Source organism: Cavia porcellus, unplaced genomic scaffold (assembly GCF_034190915.1).
Source record: "Cavia porcellus strain 051 isolate PalLab524CR breed Dunkin Hartley unplaced genomic scaffold, mCavPor4.1 scaffold_40, whole genome shotgun sequence".
Taxonomy (NCBI): domain Eukaryota; kingdom Metazoa; phylum Chordata; class Mammalia; order Rodentia; family Caviidae; genus Cavia; species Cavia porcellus.
In genome coordinates, this window is record NW_026947523.1 from 5,837,022 (window position 1) to 5,853,058 (window position 16,037).

At 40.2% G+C, this 16,037-nt stretch overlaps 1 protein-coding gene and 1 long non-coding RNA gene across 11 annotated transcripts in view; one reads left to right on the forward strand and one right to left on the reverse strand.

Annotated features, from left to right (window-relative positions):
* The window catches only part of LOC100718953 (cytochrome P450 2D17-like), a 131,369-nt gene that overhangs the window by 31,852 nt on the left and 83,480 nt on the right, over positions 1-16,037 (forward strand). The gene's annotated exons all lie outside the window — the stretch shown is intronic.
* The window catches only part of LOC134474874 (uncharacterized), a 74,700-nt gene that overhangs the window by 611 nt on the left and 58,052 nt on the right, over positions 1-16,037 (reverse strand). Inside the window, exon 2 of the long non-coding RNA XR_010045768.1 lies at positions 8,389-8,527. This is a non-coding gene — a long non-coding RNA (uncharacterized LOC134474874). The remainder of the gene's footprint in view (positions 1-8,388; positions 8,528-16,037) is intronic.

Consider the following 16,037-nt stretch of genomic DNA (forward strand, 5'->3'; position numbering starts at 1 on the left):
AATAAGGCGCCATACAGAACAGAAAACGGTGGTTATGTGTCAAGGTCAGGGTAAAGGGTTAAACTCATACGCAAATCTCTCTGCACACAACCAGGTTACTTTAAACAAGTATAAATTAATGGGCCATTCTAGTTTTCTTTAGCTCTTTAGCGGAGAATAGAGGTGCCTAACAGTGATTAACAACCCTTGTTAGCTTGTTTTAGCACAACTTCTGTAGTTTGTAGAGGGCAACAATGGTTAACATATCAATTAGGTGAGATTCTTGCAATTCTTTACAGAGGAGAGTATTGCTCAACATATCAATTAGGTCACTTAACATATCAGTTAGGGAAAAAGGATAAAAAAACACATTTAGTAAGCCACTTTACAGGTTTGCTATAATACACATATAACGAAGCTATTTTCTTAGAGTACAACAATCTACACATCAGGCCTTAAGAGTTTTTAAGCTCCATTATACTTTTAAAGCACTTCCTTTTTGTGGCCTGTCATTGACTGAAAGGTTGACATGTGGCATGTCATTGTCCAGGATGTTTTTCCTAAGCTTTGTTTGTTACTGTGTATGTCCAACTGCACAGTAGTGTCATGGTTTTGATTACAAGACTTTGTACACATGGTTCCAATGGTACTTTGACATGACTTCTGGACTTTTTGTTAGATAAGTGATACCACTCAGTCCTGACAGTTTTGAACTTTGATCCGTTATTAATCTGGCAGTACATGAAGACATGCAATGTGGGATGCTGGATGGTGACAGGGAATCTATAGCTCCCTGTCAGTCACACAATCACAGGGTTAAATCACTAATAATCTACAGTGTGCCATGGGCACCCATGTCCACTGACTGAGGAGTAGTTTTTTTCCTTCAATTGTGGGGAATGAACCCGGTGTTGTACATGCTAATTTTCATGAATATGTACGGAATGATATTAAATGCTTTTTCTGCATCGATCGAGATGATCATGTTTTTTTCCTGTGATCCTATAAATGCAGTGTACTGCAATGGTCACTCTTTATGTGTTGAAGCATCGTGGTACTCCAGGAATACTTTCAATCAAGTGAGAGTGTAGACAGTGAGACACGTGTGTATGCAGATGTATTTAGGTATGTGTATACATATTCATGTATGCATGCGCACAAACACACACATGAGTATGTATATTTACAGTGCTAAAGATGCTTCCAAAAGCTGAGGAATGCTAGGCAACCCTCTGTCACACAGCCTTACCCTAATTTTTGATACAACTTTACACTCAGTTTCCTGTTATTTTGTTGAAGAGGTTCCTGTTACTTTGTTTGTGTCTGTATTCCTCACGGTCTGTTGGATTTTTGTTTTTGCTTTTTCTGACACAATACTTGTGTGTCCTTGGAACCAGACAAATGTTGGCCTTGTTGAGTTGGTTAGGAAGTGTTTTCTCATCTTCATTTTTGGGAGAGCTTGAGAAGTATTTGTGGTGGTTTTGCCTTGCATCATTGGACCGTTTTGTGGTGAAGTCCTGAGGATTTCTGTGCTGGTACATTATGTATATATTTTGGTACATTATATTTTACTATTGATTCCATTTTCTTGGTTCTGTAACGTCTGTTCAGAGGTCTTCTTTCTTCCTGCTTCTGTGTGGGGCCTGGTTAAAGCTGGACACTGGTGCCTTTGTGAAGCAAGGCGGGCCTAAGATCAAAGAGCACCAGAGGCAAACTGCTTCAGTCTAGAGAACACCCACCCCCAGAAAAATGCAAGCAGTCAGTTGCTAGGCTGAAGTTTAAATAAGTGTGCTACAGTGGTTGGGAATTCCTTTCAGGTTCCACCAGACCTGAGCTTTTGTCACATTTCTTTATTTTTCCATCTCCCCCGCCCCCGCAGGAACATCTAGAGCTGTGGCTGGCTGCTACATATGGCGCCTGCATGTGGAATGGGGTGAGAGGAAATAGTGGGAGCGGGACACTTCTCCCTGTTGCACACTTCTACAAAGGTAGAAGTGGACTGACAGTGTCAGTGGTCATCACAGGTATGCACTGATACTGATGTGAAACTTAAGGCAAATAATTGGGTTCACTAGGGCCCAAAAAATAAAAGGAGTTTGTGAGAGACTAAAAAGAAAGGGATGCATTGATTTTACCAGTTGTTAAGCCTGGGGCAAACAGAGTTTCAACAATCACAAATGTTAATGGGTCTGTTTGTTGTTTGCCCCACTCCTGTATATACCTTCCTTTTGTGGATTTTGATTAGAGTGGGTCTTACAACCACTAAGGATTTGGCTCAGAGTATTATTTTAAAATCAGTTCCTGAGTAGAAAAAAGATGAGTAAACAACAGCCACCCAGATAACCTTAACTGAGTCACAATTGACAATTTTTGCCTTCTCCATTCAAAAGAAATTTTGTTACTAAAAAAAAAAGAAATTTTGTTACATCACAGGCTGAGATTTCTACCCTTCATAAACTAGAGTCATCCTTTAAATTATTTGTTCAACACTTGCCCTTAAGAATGCAGATAAGTGCTGCAGTGGCCCCTCTCGTGAAAAAGGGGCTGCCTTGGCAACAGCTTTCACTCAGGTTATCCAGCCCCAGTCTGGAGAAAACAAGGTTACCTGTTCCATGTGTAGTTGTGAGGGACATTTTGCCTGAAAGTGTTCTGCTGCGGCTGAAGGGCAGCACAGCCAGTATCTGTCCCTTCAGCACAACCTCATACTATGTGTCCAGAGTGCAGAGGAGGATGTCATTGGGCCACGTGGTGTAGATTCTAAAGTGATGTGGAAGGCCAGCCAATTCCAGGAAGCTTCCCATATGAGCTTGCCACAGCTCAGCTAACAGTAGGGGCACCATGATTCCGACAGCTTCCCTGATAGGACATGGTCCTGCTCTGCGTGGCAGGCTCCTAGGGTGTGGGAGGTAAGATGGTCCCGATTTGTGGTTTGCTGATTTTTGTTTAAAAAATACTCTTATAGTAGACAATTTCAAATAGCCAGTAGAACAATAAGCAACCTGTAAACCTTCTGAAAATTCAACATTTGGCTTTCACAAGCTGCTAATAAGCTGCCGCCAGGATATCACTGTCTCACTATGTCTTTGTAGTGAGTCTTGATATCTGGTAATGTAAATTCTCAAAGTCTATTGTTTTTCAAGATTGCTGTTTACTTTAGGAGTACTTGCTTCAAATTCACAACCAATGTAACTACATTTGTGTGGGTCTGTTTTGCTTTCTTATATTAATTTGTTTTCAATACTGTGACATTGCACATGTTTTATTAGTCATATACATGTAAATGCTACATGATTTTCTGTGCTGTTATAAATCTGCTATAAATTCCAGACCTTAAAAAAAAGGTGGAAACCATTTTTTCAGAGGTGGCAGCTGCCATAGGCCCTGGGTGGGCGACGGTGCAGATGGAGCCCAGAGCTGGCACCGAGGCAGGCACTAACCCTCTTCATTTACCACCACCCAACTGTTGATGCCAAAATGTGTTTCCAAGGGAAAACAGTTCTCCCCTCCAGATGACGAGCCACTGCTAGCAGGGGAGCTCACCCACATCCCTGAGTGTGAGGCAGGAGCCTGAAGTGGAGGCAGGAGCAAAGACCAGGAGCCCCAGGCTCCCAAATACAGGATGTGAGATTTTCTTCTGCACAAAGGACAAAATTGCAAGCTGTTATATGGGCCTCACAGGATCTTTCATCCACTCTAATTAGCCCCTTTTCACACGCTACTTAGGTTTGCAGTGTGATGTGCCACATTAAACTGCCACCACTCATACCAAGCAGGAAGATCTTTTTCATGTGACTCACAGCCTCCAGTGTGTCACACAGTCACCCCATGTTTCCTGTTTAATGGGTCATTTACATTCTCATTCCCAATTGCCAAGGCTCCTGACTGTGGGATATGCTGCAATAGACAGATTGCTAGCAACTGTCACTTTTGCTTGCTCACATTCTGTGACCTGCAGAGTTGCTGATGTTCATGGGGTGAAGATGAGAGGATGAGAAAATAAAGAAAAGATGGAGCCCTTACTTTCCTGAAGGGAGGAGAGGACCTGCCTCTTCACTTAGGGGCATTTGTTTATACTTTTACCATCTTAATGTCAAAAGACATCCCGTTGTCCTAGTAACCACTGTTCAGATGGTATTAGTGGTTTTCAAGTGGCTGTGCTGATTGTTAACAACACTGTAGTGTATCAAATGGCTTCATGCCACCAGATGTATAGGTCTCCCAAAATGTAATGCAGGGGTTGTTTATACTGATAGACTTTCACTTTGGACTCAGGCCTCTGCCTTTAACAAAAACTTAAGAGACGTACATCCCACTGAAGGTCAGCAAGTTAGGTAAAGCTTCTTATGTATTAGATAGGGATGGTTGACTAAAAGGGGAATTTTATGTCAAGATGGAAATTCAGCGTGTTACAAAATGTCATCATGATGCTACATTGCTATGTATAGTTTTGATTTCTAATTTTCTGTGTAAAATATATAAAATATATAACATTCTATTGGGATTCAAATGTTAAAATAGCCATGGCTTGTAGGAAATAATCCTTCTATTTCATGTTCTAAGGTGCTTGATATTCAAGTAACATAGTGATGTTAATCTTATTGCCTGTATTACACTGAACTATTATCAAACTTTTCTTATGGGTGTTCAACAACTGAGGTTTGGAGAACACAAACTAGAGATAGAGATGGGCCAAGAGAATTGGCAATATTTTGGCCCTGGCTCTCTGAGGTCAGTGAGGATCTAGGACATAAGAGAGCCTCTGCTGTGACATCCTATACTGGGTGAGTCCCTGATCATCTCATCAAGGAGATTGTGGGACCACGGATAAGAGTGATCAAAGGTGCATAATGTGCCTACGTAAAGTCACAGGAGAAAAAAATGTCCTGAGCCTTCCTGGAACACACCTTGGTCAAAGGAGGGCCGTGACTCATCCAGAGGGTGACAGTGACAAAAGAAGTAAGAGGTGCTGTGCACAGTACAAGACAATTCCTGAGGAGGCTTAGTGGCCCTTGATAGATAGCAAGAGATTGAGTGCGGTTAATACAGGTCTCACCTTAACTTGGTCTTAGACATGCTGCATAAAAGTGTAACTACAAAATATATAACACAATGCCCTAGTAAATGTTAGCTCTAAAAAGAAACTCAGATCACTGACACTTTCTGACAGTTGCCAACTACACTGGTAACTGACTAATGCTAGGATTAATGAAATGTACCAGGTTAAATGGATAAATGCAGGGACCTAAAATCCTTGGACTGCAAATCTTTAGCTTAAGTAAGTTCACTCAAAATGAAAAGTGTTTGAGAATGGAAAGTTCCCCAGTTTTCTAAACACAGCTCCTTCCCCTTCAGTGACCACCCATCGCTTCCAGCTACAAATCAGAAATAGAGAAGATGTAGGGAGTGGCAGAAACTGGAAATAAGTCATGCGTGGGGGTCAAGCAGAGGCAGGTTCAGGCACAAATTACTCCAGAGGGAAGCTGCTTCACTCCAGAGAACACCAAGCTCCAAGATAACCCAAGCCATCAGTTGCTAGGCAAAGTGGTGTCACATGACATCAATTTGCCAGATGTTTAAATGAAAGCACTGCAGTGGCTGAGCACTTCCTTTCCTGCCATCTAGAGCGAGCTTTGCCTGATCTCAGCTTTGGTCTCTGTTCATTTTTCTTCCCCCAGGGACATCTAGAGCTGTAATGGATCACTACACTCTTGTTTCCATGGATTTTTGTGTCTCTAGGAATTTGCCCATTTTTAACTACAGAATTCTTTAAAACACTCTTGGATTTCTTTTTCTTTTCACAGAATCTGTAATAGCATCCCCTTTCAAGTCTGATCTTTGTTGTCTTCCTTCATTCTTATCCCACTTAGCAATAGGTTCATTGAAAGGACATGGTAGCCAGTAAAGCCTTGGAGGCGGAACCAAGGGGCTCCATCTTCCCTGCCCCTAGGAATTTACCTGTGGCCCAAAATAAGTACCCGTGGGCTACCTGTGCATCACTAATGCCCCTTAGGCACCACCCCAAACCTAAGATACATATATGCCCCCACTCCACGTGTCTGACAGAGAGAATTCCAGCCCCCGAGACCCCGTGGGTTCAGGGGGTCTCTTCCTGCATTCTTAAAATAAAGGTCATTTATATTTCATACTTTTTGTCTTTTTATCTGTGCTAGAATTGTATCATGTGGTTTCCTGACCGGGAATCCAATTCTATCATTTATCAGTCTTGTTAGTGCTTTTCAAGAATCAGTTTTAGTTTCATGAATTTTATGTGTTGTTTTCTGACTCTCTGTGTCACTGGTTGTTGCATCCAGGGAGCACTGACCTATATCCCTGTCCCCCACTGCACACAAACCTTTTTTGAAACAAGTCCATGCTGAGTTGCCCAGACTTTCCTTGAACTTGCAACCCCACTGTCTCATCTTCCCTGTCTGGGTTAGCAAACCCAGCTACTGAGTTTATGTCTTATGTATTTTCTCCCTTGTGCTATCTTTGGATTTCATATGCTGTTAGTTTTCTGGTTTTAATTTTGTTCATTTTCAGTGCAAGTATAGGCAGTTGTACATTTCCCCTCTGATTTCTACATTTTCCCTCTGATTTCTACTTTGGCTGCATTTGATGAGTTTTGTATGCTGTGTTTTCCTTCCCATGGACCTCAAATTATTTTCTATTCTTTGACCCATTGGTTGTTTAAGGAAACACTGGTTCATTGCCACACATCTGGCAATTTTCCTTCTGCTGATTTCATACTTCTTCCATCATGGCCAGAAAATAGTTTTATGTGAGTTCCCATTTTTAAGAACATATTGAGATGGTTTTGGGGCTGCTGTTTGGTGTATTGTAGAGAATGTTTCATGTGCACTTGAGGAAGATGAGTTCCCTGAAGTTGTTGGGCGGTGTGTTCCGCATCTATGTGTGAGGCCTCAGTGAGAATGGGGTTGTCCAAATCCTGAATTTGCATCATAATCCTATCTATAGTTATTTAATGCAATACACACAATGGGTTACTACATGTTAGAAATCCTATGTTCTTTCTGCACTAGACTTTTTCTCAATGTATGATAGCTTTTTCTCTTGAAGTCTCTTTGACCTCACGTCTATGACACTGATACATTCACGTCTGATCATTTGTGATTCCTGTTTGGATAGAATGTTGTTTCCCAAGCTTTTACTGTCAACTTCTTCTTTTTTTTTAATTTGACATTGGAATGTCAAATAAAGCCTTCCCATGAAGCAAGCCCAGCTATGGGGATGGGGAAGAGCCTCAGGCAGAAGAGAGACCAGGCCTTCCTGTGAGCCAACCAGTGCGCAGGCTGAAAAGCAGAAGAGCATCCCCACCCTGCCCCACTGACTCAGAGCACTCAGGGTGAGATGACAGCCGCTGAGGGGAGGGAATAGCTTGGTGCTGCTGCTGTTTGGTTGACTCTGCGGGCCTGGGCTGGTGGTCTGGGCATCTGCTTGGAGGATGGCAGTGCACATCATGTGAGCTGTGGGGGATGTCCTCCTGGTTTTTTTTTTTTCGGGCCTGGGCTGGTGGTCTGGGCATCTGCCTGGAGGATGGCAGTGCACATCATGTGAGCTGTGGGGGATGTCCTCCTGGTTTTTTTTTTTTCGGGCCTGGGCTGGTGGTCTGGGCATCTGCCTGGAGGATGGCAGTGCACATCATGTGAGCTGTGGGGGATGTCCTCCTGGTTTTTTTTTTTTCGGGCCTGGGCTGGTGGTCTGGGCATCTGCCTGGAGGATGGCAGTGCACATCATGTGAGCTGTGGGGGATGTCCTCCTGGTTTTTTTTTTTTCGGGCCTGGGCTGGTGGTCTGGGCATCTGCCTGGAGGATGGCAGTGCACATCATGTGAGCTGTGGGGGATGTCCTCCTGGTTTTTTTTTTTTTTTTGAAATCCAATGTTGTGTTCCATTTTACTGTTTTGTTTTGTCCCTGTCTGCTACCCTAAGCGCTACTTTGAAGATAGCAGTGTTCAGTGTTGTTCTGCTTGTTCTTGTTCCATGTGTTGTTTTGTTTTGTTCAATATTATGTTTTGGTTGGATTTCTTCTCTTTTGTTTTGTTTGATTTTGCTATGTCTGATAATCTGGACAACTGTTGTGAAGATAGCAAGATATATTATAGTAGGCATTTTTGATTTCCTATTAGCCTGTTTGGAAGTTCAGTATGACTTTCACTGCTTTGTTTTGATTGAGTTTATTCTTTTGTTTTGTTGGGTTCTATTCTGTGTAAAATAAAATGTAATAAAAATAAAATTCTAGCTTGTAATCAGCATGTAGGTGATCTTCTTTCTTGAGCCAATCTACAGTCTTTGGTTCTACTTTCAACAAAAGGGTTTAAATTAGAAACACTTAAATTAACTACTGAAAAGAAAGGCTTCTACCATTTATCTTCGTGTCTTGCACATCTTACCTTTAGCTGTTCCTATATGTTTGCATTACTGTCTTCTTGCCGTTAGTGGCTATTTTCATGTCGAGCTTGGTTACCTTTTTCTTTCCTTTTATGCATTCTTCTCTACTTTCTCATTGATTTCGTTGGTTAAACTCAGTATCTTAAACATAAAAACCTCGTTTCAGTAATAAAAAATTATATCATGTAGTACAAAGTCTGTTCTTTTCTATCTCAATCCCACCAACGTTATACTGTTATGTCCCAGATTACAAGTTTATATATTGTGTGCCGGATAACGTAGAGTTGTAATTAATGGGTTATTCATTGGTGTTTTAAATTAATGAAAGAATAACAAATATGGGAGGAGAAAATCACACAGGAGAATAAACAGGAATTACAAACCTAAGATTCAGTAACACCAACATTTGTAAGCGCCTGGGTGCTCAAGCTGTCTAGTGTTGTTTCTTACAGCTTTGAGTTACTGTCTAGTGCAAGTTCATTGCAGCCTGATGGGTCCTCCAGCGCCTCATGGAAGGTGAGTGCACTGTTAATGAAGTCCCTCTGCTGCTTTTTCCTGGCATTGTCTTGACTTCTTCGTTCATGTCAGGTAGTTCAGCCATAAGGAAAAACTTTGTGGAACACTCCTATTTTCTATCACGGCTTAAACATATTATCTCATCTTTTGAACTGCATAGTGTCCAATGAAAAATTAGCTGGAAATGAGTAAGGAAACATAGGGAGCTCTCCTTGCATGTGATGAGTCTCTTCTCCTCACTACTTTTAAACTTCTCACTGCAGTGCCCTCCTTGACCTAGGGTACCTGAGCCCATCCTGCCCATTAGTCCACCCAGAGATTGGGCTGGAAGAGGGACGGACTACAAGTCCCAGAGATCTCTGCGCACTTGCACTTGACTGCCTGTCCCAGGGCCTTCGGGGCCCTCGGAAGTTAAATCCCAAGGGCTCTGGGTGGGGCTCTAAGTATTCATTTTTGAGCCTCCTCAGTGGCATGTTCCTCTGAGTGCCTTGGCACCGGTTTCTGTCCACCTCTCGGTCCTCGGATCTCTCGAGGTAAAGGGCGCCCAGCCGAGACCTGTCTACCCCGGGAAACTTCGGGGCCTTGTTTCCCAGGCGAAGGATGAGGAGGAGGCTCCCCCAGCACAGCAGGGCCCCCCCCCCTCCCCCGAGATCCCGGAGGCCAGTTGGTGGGCGGTGCAGGGAGGGCAGGGCAAGGAGCTGGGGCCCCGGGTGTGGGGAGGCCGGCGCAGGGCTGGCGTCCACAGCCTTTAGACCCAGGTTCTGGAGGTGATGGGGCGGGCAGGGCTGGCCGATGAGGCGCCTCCAGGGGCATCTTCCTGGTCTGGGGCCCACCCAAACCGTGAGTGGGGAGAGGAGAGGGCTGTCTCTTTCAGGCCACCTTGGAGGCCGACCCCTGCCCCACCACCCGTTTAATTAGGTTCAATTGAAGGGTACAGGAATTTGACAGTGAACCTGAAAGGAGTCTGACAGTGACTGCACACAGACACCAGCTGGACACGCAATGTCTGTCTATTATAGTTTGGTCACAGTTCTGTTTTAGTGTATGTGCTGCGGAAGCTAGCAGGCTTGTCACATTTCTGCCCCCTCCCAAGGGTCCATGGGACTTTTGTTTGTTGTGAATTTCAAAGTCACGTGGGGGCCATCAGAATGTCCCGGTAAACTAGTCAATAGCACATATCAGCAATTAGAGTCCTAGAATTCTTCCTGCTTCTTGACAGAAATAACAGCAACCTGGGTATTTGAAAGTCTTTTAGCTCTCAGGTCTGAAAGGTCTTAGGTTTTTCCATGTAGTGTAAGTCCTTTCCCCTTTGTCTGCTTGCTGAATTCTTTTTTTTTTTTTTTTTATTTAAGAGGAAAAAGAGAAAAACACAAAACAAAACAAAGCAGTGTAAGGTTACATATAATACAGAACTACAAAAAAAAAAACATAACAGTAAGAAATCACCTGTTAATAGATTACATATTATCATCTTGGAAATAGTTGCTCAAATCACAGTATCAAAGAATACAAAGTAGACATTCAAACAGAGAGACTACAAACAGCTGTGTTCAATGATCCAAAAACATTAATATAGTCAGCTATTCAACATCCCTATACACACTTGCTGTTATATCCATTAGAGCTCTTTTTTTCCCTTCCTCTCTTTTTACAACAAAATTTACACATTTTAGATTTTATTACTCCTTAGTTCTTATTACTTTTTTTGGGGGGGGGAATAAAGTCAAATATGGCAGAACAAAGCTGTCAGTCAAAACCAAGGATAGACTTAGCACATGATGTAGAACAGAGTACACGGTTATTAACAATAGTTATCAACGTTGTCTCTTGTTTCCTTAAAAAGATTTGTCTATCTCATTAGATATTATAAAGTTGGACAAAACAGTAGAGAACAAGACCAATAAAACTTAGACATTGTAAACATTACAGGACTTCCAAAGGAGACAATAGTCAAACCAGAATGGGCATCTTAGTGAATCTTATTGCCTTCAAAGTAGTTGCCTATACTCTCAGACTTGATACTATCCCACAGAATGGAACAGAGTCTAATTAGTCAAAACAAGATCGTGGGAGCATTACAGGACTTCAAAACTAGTTAATAGGAAATCGAAAAGAGTTACTATTATATATCCTAATTTTTTAAATTTTTCCCTTAATTAAAATAAACATAAGAAATAAGTAAATAATTTTTTTAAAGAATAATAGTTACCATAGTGTCTGTCTTTTTCCTTGAGATATTTGGATAAAACTTCATATACTATAGCTTCAAATATTTCCATATCAAGAAGCCCAGAATAAAGCCTTTCTAATTAATAAGTGAAAAATTTTATAAGGCTTCAAGGCCACATAATGGGGAATCATGATTGCCACATATTTTCATATATTTGAATCATTACTTACATTAGGGAAACTATTCGGTATTCATACATGCGAGATTGATTTATTTTACTTATGAGTATGGTCTCAAGCTGCGCCCATTTATTGATAAATATCTCAATGTGATCCTTCTTTATAGCTGAATAATATTCCATTGTATAGAAATACCACAACTTTTTTATCCATTCTTCAGTTGATGGACACTTGGGTTGTTTCCAAGATCTGGCGATTACAAATTGTTCTGCTATAAACATAGGTGCACATATATCACTGTGGTATGATGCTTTCAGTTCTTCTGGGAATATGCCTAGAAGTGGAATAGCTGGAATAAATGGGATTTCCAATCCGAACTTTTTGAGAAACCTCCAGACAGACCTCCACAAAGGCTGTACCAGTCTACACTCCCACCAACAGTGCAGGAGAGTTCCTTTTTCCCCACATCCTCTCCAGCATTTGTTGTTGTTGGTTTTCTTGATCCTGGCCATTCTTTCAGGAGTGAGATGGAATCTCAGTGTGGTTTTAATTTGCATTTCTCTGATGACCAATGATGATGAGCATGTTTTCATATATTTATTTGCCATTTGCATTTCTTCATCTGAGAATTGCATACTCATCTCAGATGCCCATTTTTGGATTGGATCTTTGAATTTTGGAGGTCTGAGTTTTTTTAATTCTTTATATGTTTTAGACAAGAGTCCCTTGTCTGAGAGAGAGTTCACTAAAATCTTTTCCCAGTTTGTGGGTTTTCTTTTCACTATGCTGGAGATTTCTTTTGACATGCAAAAACTTTTTAATAAGAAGTGGTCCCAGTTATTGATTCTGGGAAGTGTTTCCCGTGCGGTTTGAGTCCTGTTCATGAATTCTTTACCTACTCCTATGTCTCCAAGGTTTCTACCCACTTTGTCTTCCAATAGATTTAGTGTTTCTGTTTTAATATTCAGATCTTTGACCCATTTAGATTTTAATTTAGTACATGGTGATAGACATGGGTCTAGCTTTAGTTTTCGGCAAATGGAGAGCCAGTTTTTCCAGCACCATTTATTAAAGAGACTGTCGTTCTTCCAGTGAACCTGCTTGGCTCCTTTATCAAAGATAAGGTGGTTGAGTGTGTTTGTAGTTGTGGTTGTATCTTCTAATCTATTCCATTGATCTTCGGCTCTGTTTTGAATCCAATACCATGTTGATTTTACTACTGTTGCTTTGTAGTATAATTTCAAGTCAGGGATTGTGATGCCTCCTGCTTTGCCTTTGCTGCTTAGAATTGCCTTTGCGATTCTAGGTCTCTTCTGGTTCCAGATGAAATTTAGGAGTGATTTCTCTAGATCTATAAGGTATGTTGATGGTATTTCTATTGGGATTGCATTGAATCTGTATAAGAGTTTTGGGAGAATGGCCATCTTCACAATGTTTGTTCTTCCTATCCATGAGCAAGGGATGTCTTTCCATTTTCTGAGATCATCTTCAATTTCCTTTTTCAGTGTATTATAGTTTTCACTGTATAAGTCTTTCACTTCTTTTGTAAGAGTAATTCCTAAATATTTCATTTTTTTGCTTGCTAATGTGAATAATCCAGTTTCTCTTATTTCCCTCTCTGTGATTTTGTTGTTTGAGTATAGGAATGCTATTGATTTCTGAGTATTGATTTTGTATCCAGCCACATTACTGAATTTATTTATTGTATCTAAGAGTCTTTCAATGGAGCTTAGGGGGTCTTCTATGTAGAGTATCATGTCGTCTGCAAACAACGACATCTTAACTTCTTCTTTTCCTATCTTTACCCCTTTTATTTCTCTTTCTTGCCTAATTGCTCTGGCTAGTACTTCCAGTACTATATTAAATAGGAGTGGTGATAAAGGACATCCTTGTCTTGTGCCTGATTTTAAAGTAAAGGCTTTCAATTTTTGGCCATTTAGAATGATGCTGGCTGTTGGTTTTTCATAAATGGCCTTTATTATATTGAGGTAAAGACCATCTATTCCAATTTTCTGTAGAGTTTTTATCATGAATAAATGTTGGACCTTATCGAAGGCTTTTTCTGCATCTATAGAAATGATCATGTGATTCTTATTTTTGGCTTTATTGATATGGTGGATTACATTTATTGATTTGCGTATGTTGAACCATCCTTGCATTCCTGGGATGAATCCCACTTGGTCATGGTGTATAATCTTCTTGATGATTTGCTGGATCCTATTTGCCAATATTTTATTGAGGATTTTTGCATCTGTGTTCATTAGGGAGATCGGTCTATAGTTCTCTTTTTTAGTTGGGTCTTTCTCAGGTTTTGGTACTAGAGTAATATTTGCTTCCAGGAACGACTTAGGAAGGATTGCTTCCCTTTCAATTTCATTGAACAGTTTGAGGAGTGTCGGCATTAGGTCTTCTTTGTATTTCTTGTAGAATTCTGCAGTGAATCCATCTGGGCCTGGGCTCTTCTTGGTGGGTAAGGACTTAATTACATTTTCAATTTCAGTAACAGAGATTGGGTTATTCAACAGTTTTACATCTTCTTGATCTAGCTTTGGCACTTCATATGCTTCTAAGAATCTGTCTATTTCTTCTGTGTTATCAAACTTTTGAGAGTAGAGGTTTTCGAAATAGGTGTTGATGATCTTCTGTATTTCTATTGGGTCTGTAGTGATTTCTCCTTTTTCATTTCTTATTGCATGAATTTGAGCTTTTTCTTCCCTTTTTTAAATAAGGTTGGCTAGGGGCTTATCGATTTTATTTATTCTTTCAAAGAACCAACTCTTTGATTTGTTGATTCTTTGGATTGTTTTCTTAGTCTCTATTGCATTGATTTCTGCTCTGATTTTTATAATTTCCTCTCTTCTTTTGGCTTTGGGCTTGACTTGCTCTTCTTTTTCTAGCTGTTTGAGGTGTAGCATCAAGTTATTTATTTGTATTCGTTCTGTTTTCCTGATGTGGGAACTCAGTGCAATAAATTTTCCTCTCAGGATGGCTTTCATTGCATCCCACAGGTTCCGGTAAGTTGTATCTGTATTTTCATTTTCTTTTAGGTATTGTTTGATTTCTTCTTTAATTTCCTCTGTGACCCACTGATTACTCAAGAGTGTGTTATTCAGTTTCCATGTGTTTGTGGGATTTTTGCAGTATCTTTTATCATTAATTTCTAATTTCAGAGCGCTATGATCCGATAACATGCAAGGGATGATTTCAGCTCTTTTGCACTTGTTTAAATATGTTCTGTGAGCTAATATATGGTCTATTTTAGAAAATGATCCATGTACTGCTGAGAAGAATGTGTATTCCGATGTTGTTGGGTGGAACATCCTGTATATGTCTATCAAACCCATTTGTTCACAGGTATGATTCAGTTCTGTTATTTCTTTGCTCATTTTCTGTCTGGTTGATCTGTCCCTTGGTGTCAATGGCGTATTAAGGTCTCCTGTTACAATTGTGTTACTGATAATTTGAGTTTTCATTTCTGTTAATAATTGTTTTATATAACTTGGTGCTCTGGAGTTTGGTGCGTATATATTTAAGATAGTTATCTCTTCCTCTTGGAGTTTTCCCCTTACAAGTATGTAGTGACCTTCTTTGTCCTTTATGGTCATTGTTGGTTTAAAGTTCACGTTGTCTGCAAACAGAATGGCTACTCCTGCCTTTTTCTGGATTCCTGCTGCATGAAGAATTGTTTTCCATCCTTTGACTTTCAGTCTGTGAGTATCCTTCTGGGTTAGATGGGTTTCCTGTAAACAGCATATGGTTGGATTTTGTTTCTTGATCCATTCTGCTAGTCTGTTTCTTTTGATTGGTGCATTGAGACCATTTACATTAATGGTTATTACTGTTAAATGCTGGTTAATTGTAGGAATGTTATCTCTCTGCTGTTGCATCTTTATCTTTCTGTTCTGTTTAATTATTTGCTTTGCTTAGTGGTTTTTTCCTTTGTGTATCTAAACTGTCTTTCAATATTTTTTGCAGGGTCGGTTTGGTGTTCATGAAGTTCTTCAGCTGTTCTTTGTCATGGAAGTATCGTATTGCACCATCTATTTTGAATGATAGTTTTGCAGGATATATCAGTCTTGGTTGGAAATCATTTTGCTTTAGGATCTGGAATATTTCACTCCATGCTCTTCTTGACTTTATCGTTTGTGCTGAGAAGTCTGCTGTGATTCTGATAGGTTTTCCTTTATAAGTGATCTGTCTTTTCTCTCTGACAGCTTTTAGTAATCTATTCTTGTGTTGGATTTCTGGGATGGTGATTATTATATGTCTGGGTGTAGTTTTATTTTGGTTATGAGTGTTTGGAGTTCTATATGCTTCACTGATCTTGATGTCAGTTTCTGATCTCATGCTTGGGAAATTTTCAGCTATTACTTCTCTAAATATCCTCTTGACATCCTTTATGTTGTCTCCCTCTCTTTCATTAATCCCTATCATTCTTATGTTATTCTTCTTTGCATCGTCTTGCAGTTGTTGAATTGTTGTTTCCTGATTCCTTGTTATTTTCAAAAGATCTTTCCTTTCCTGTTCACTAGCTGCAATCATGTCTTCAAGGTCTGAAATTCTATCTTCACTTTCATTAAGGTGGTTTTTACAACTTTCAGTGGAGTTTTTTATTTCCTGTATATCTCTGTGCATCTGCATTATGTATTCTGTTTGTTTCTTATATTGCTCGTCTAGGGATTCTATCTTTTTGTTTAGTTCCTCCAATTTTTTATCTGTGTTTTCTTTAGATATATTTAGAATCTCTTTCATTTCTTTTATCATTTCTTCTTTTATCTGGGAGATT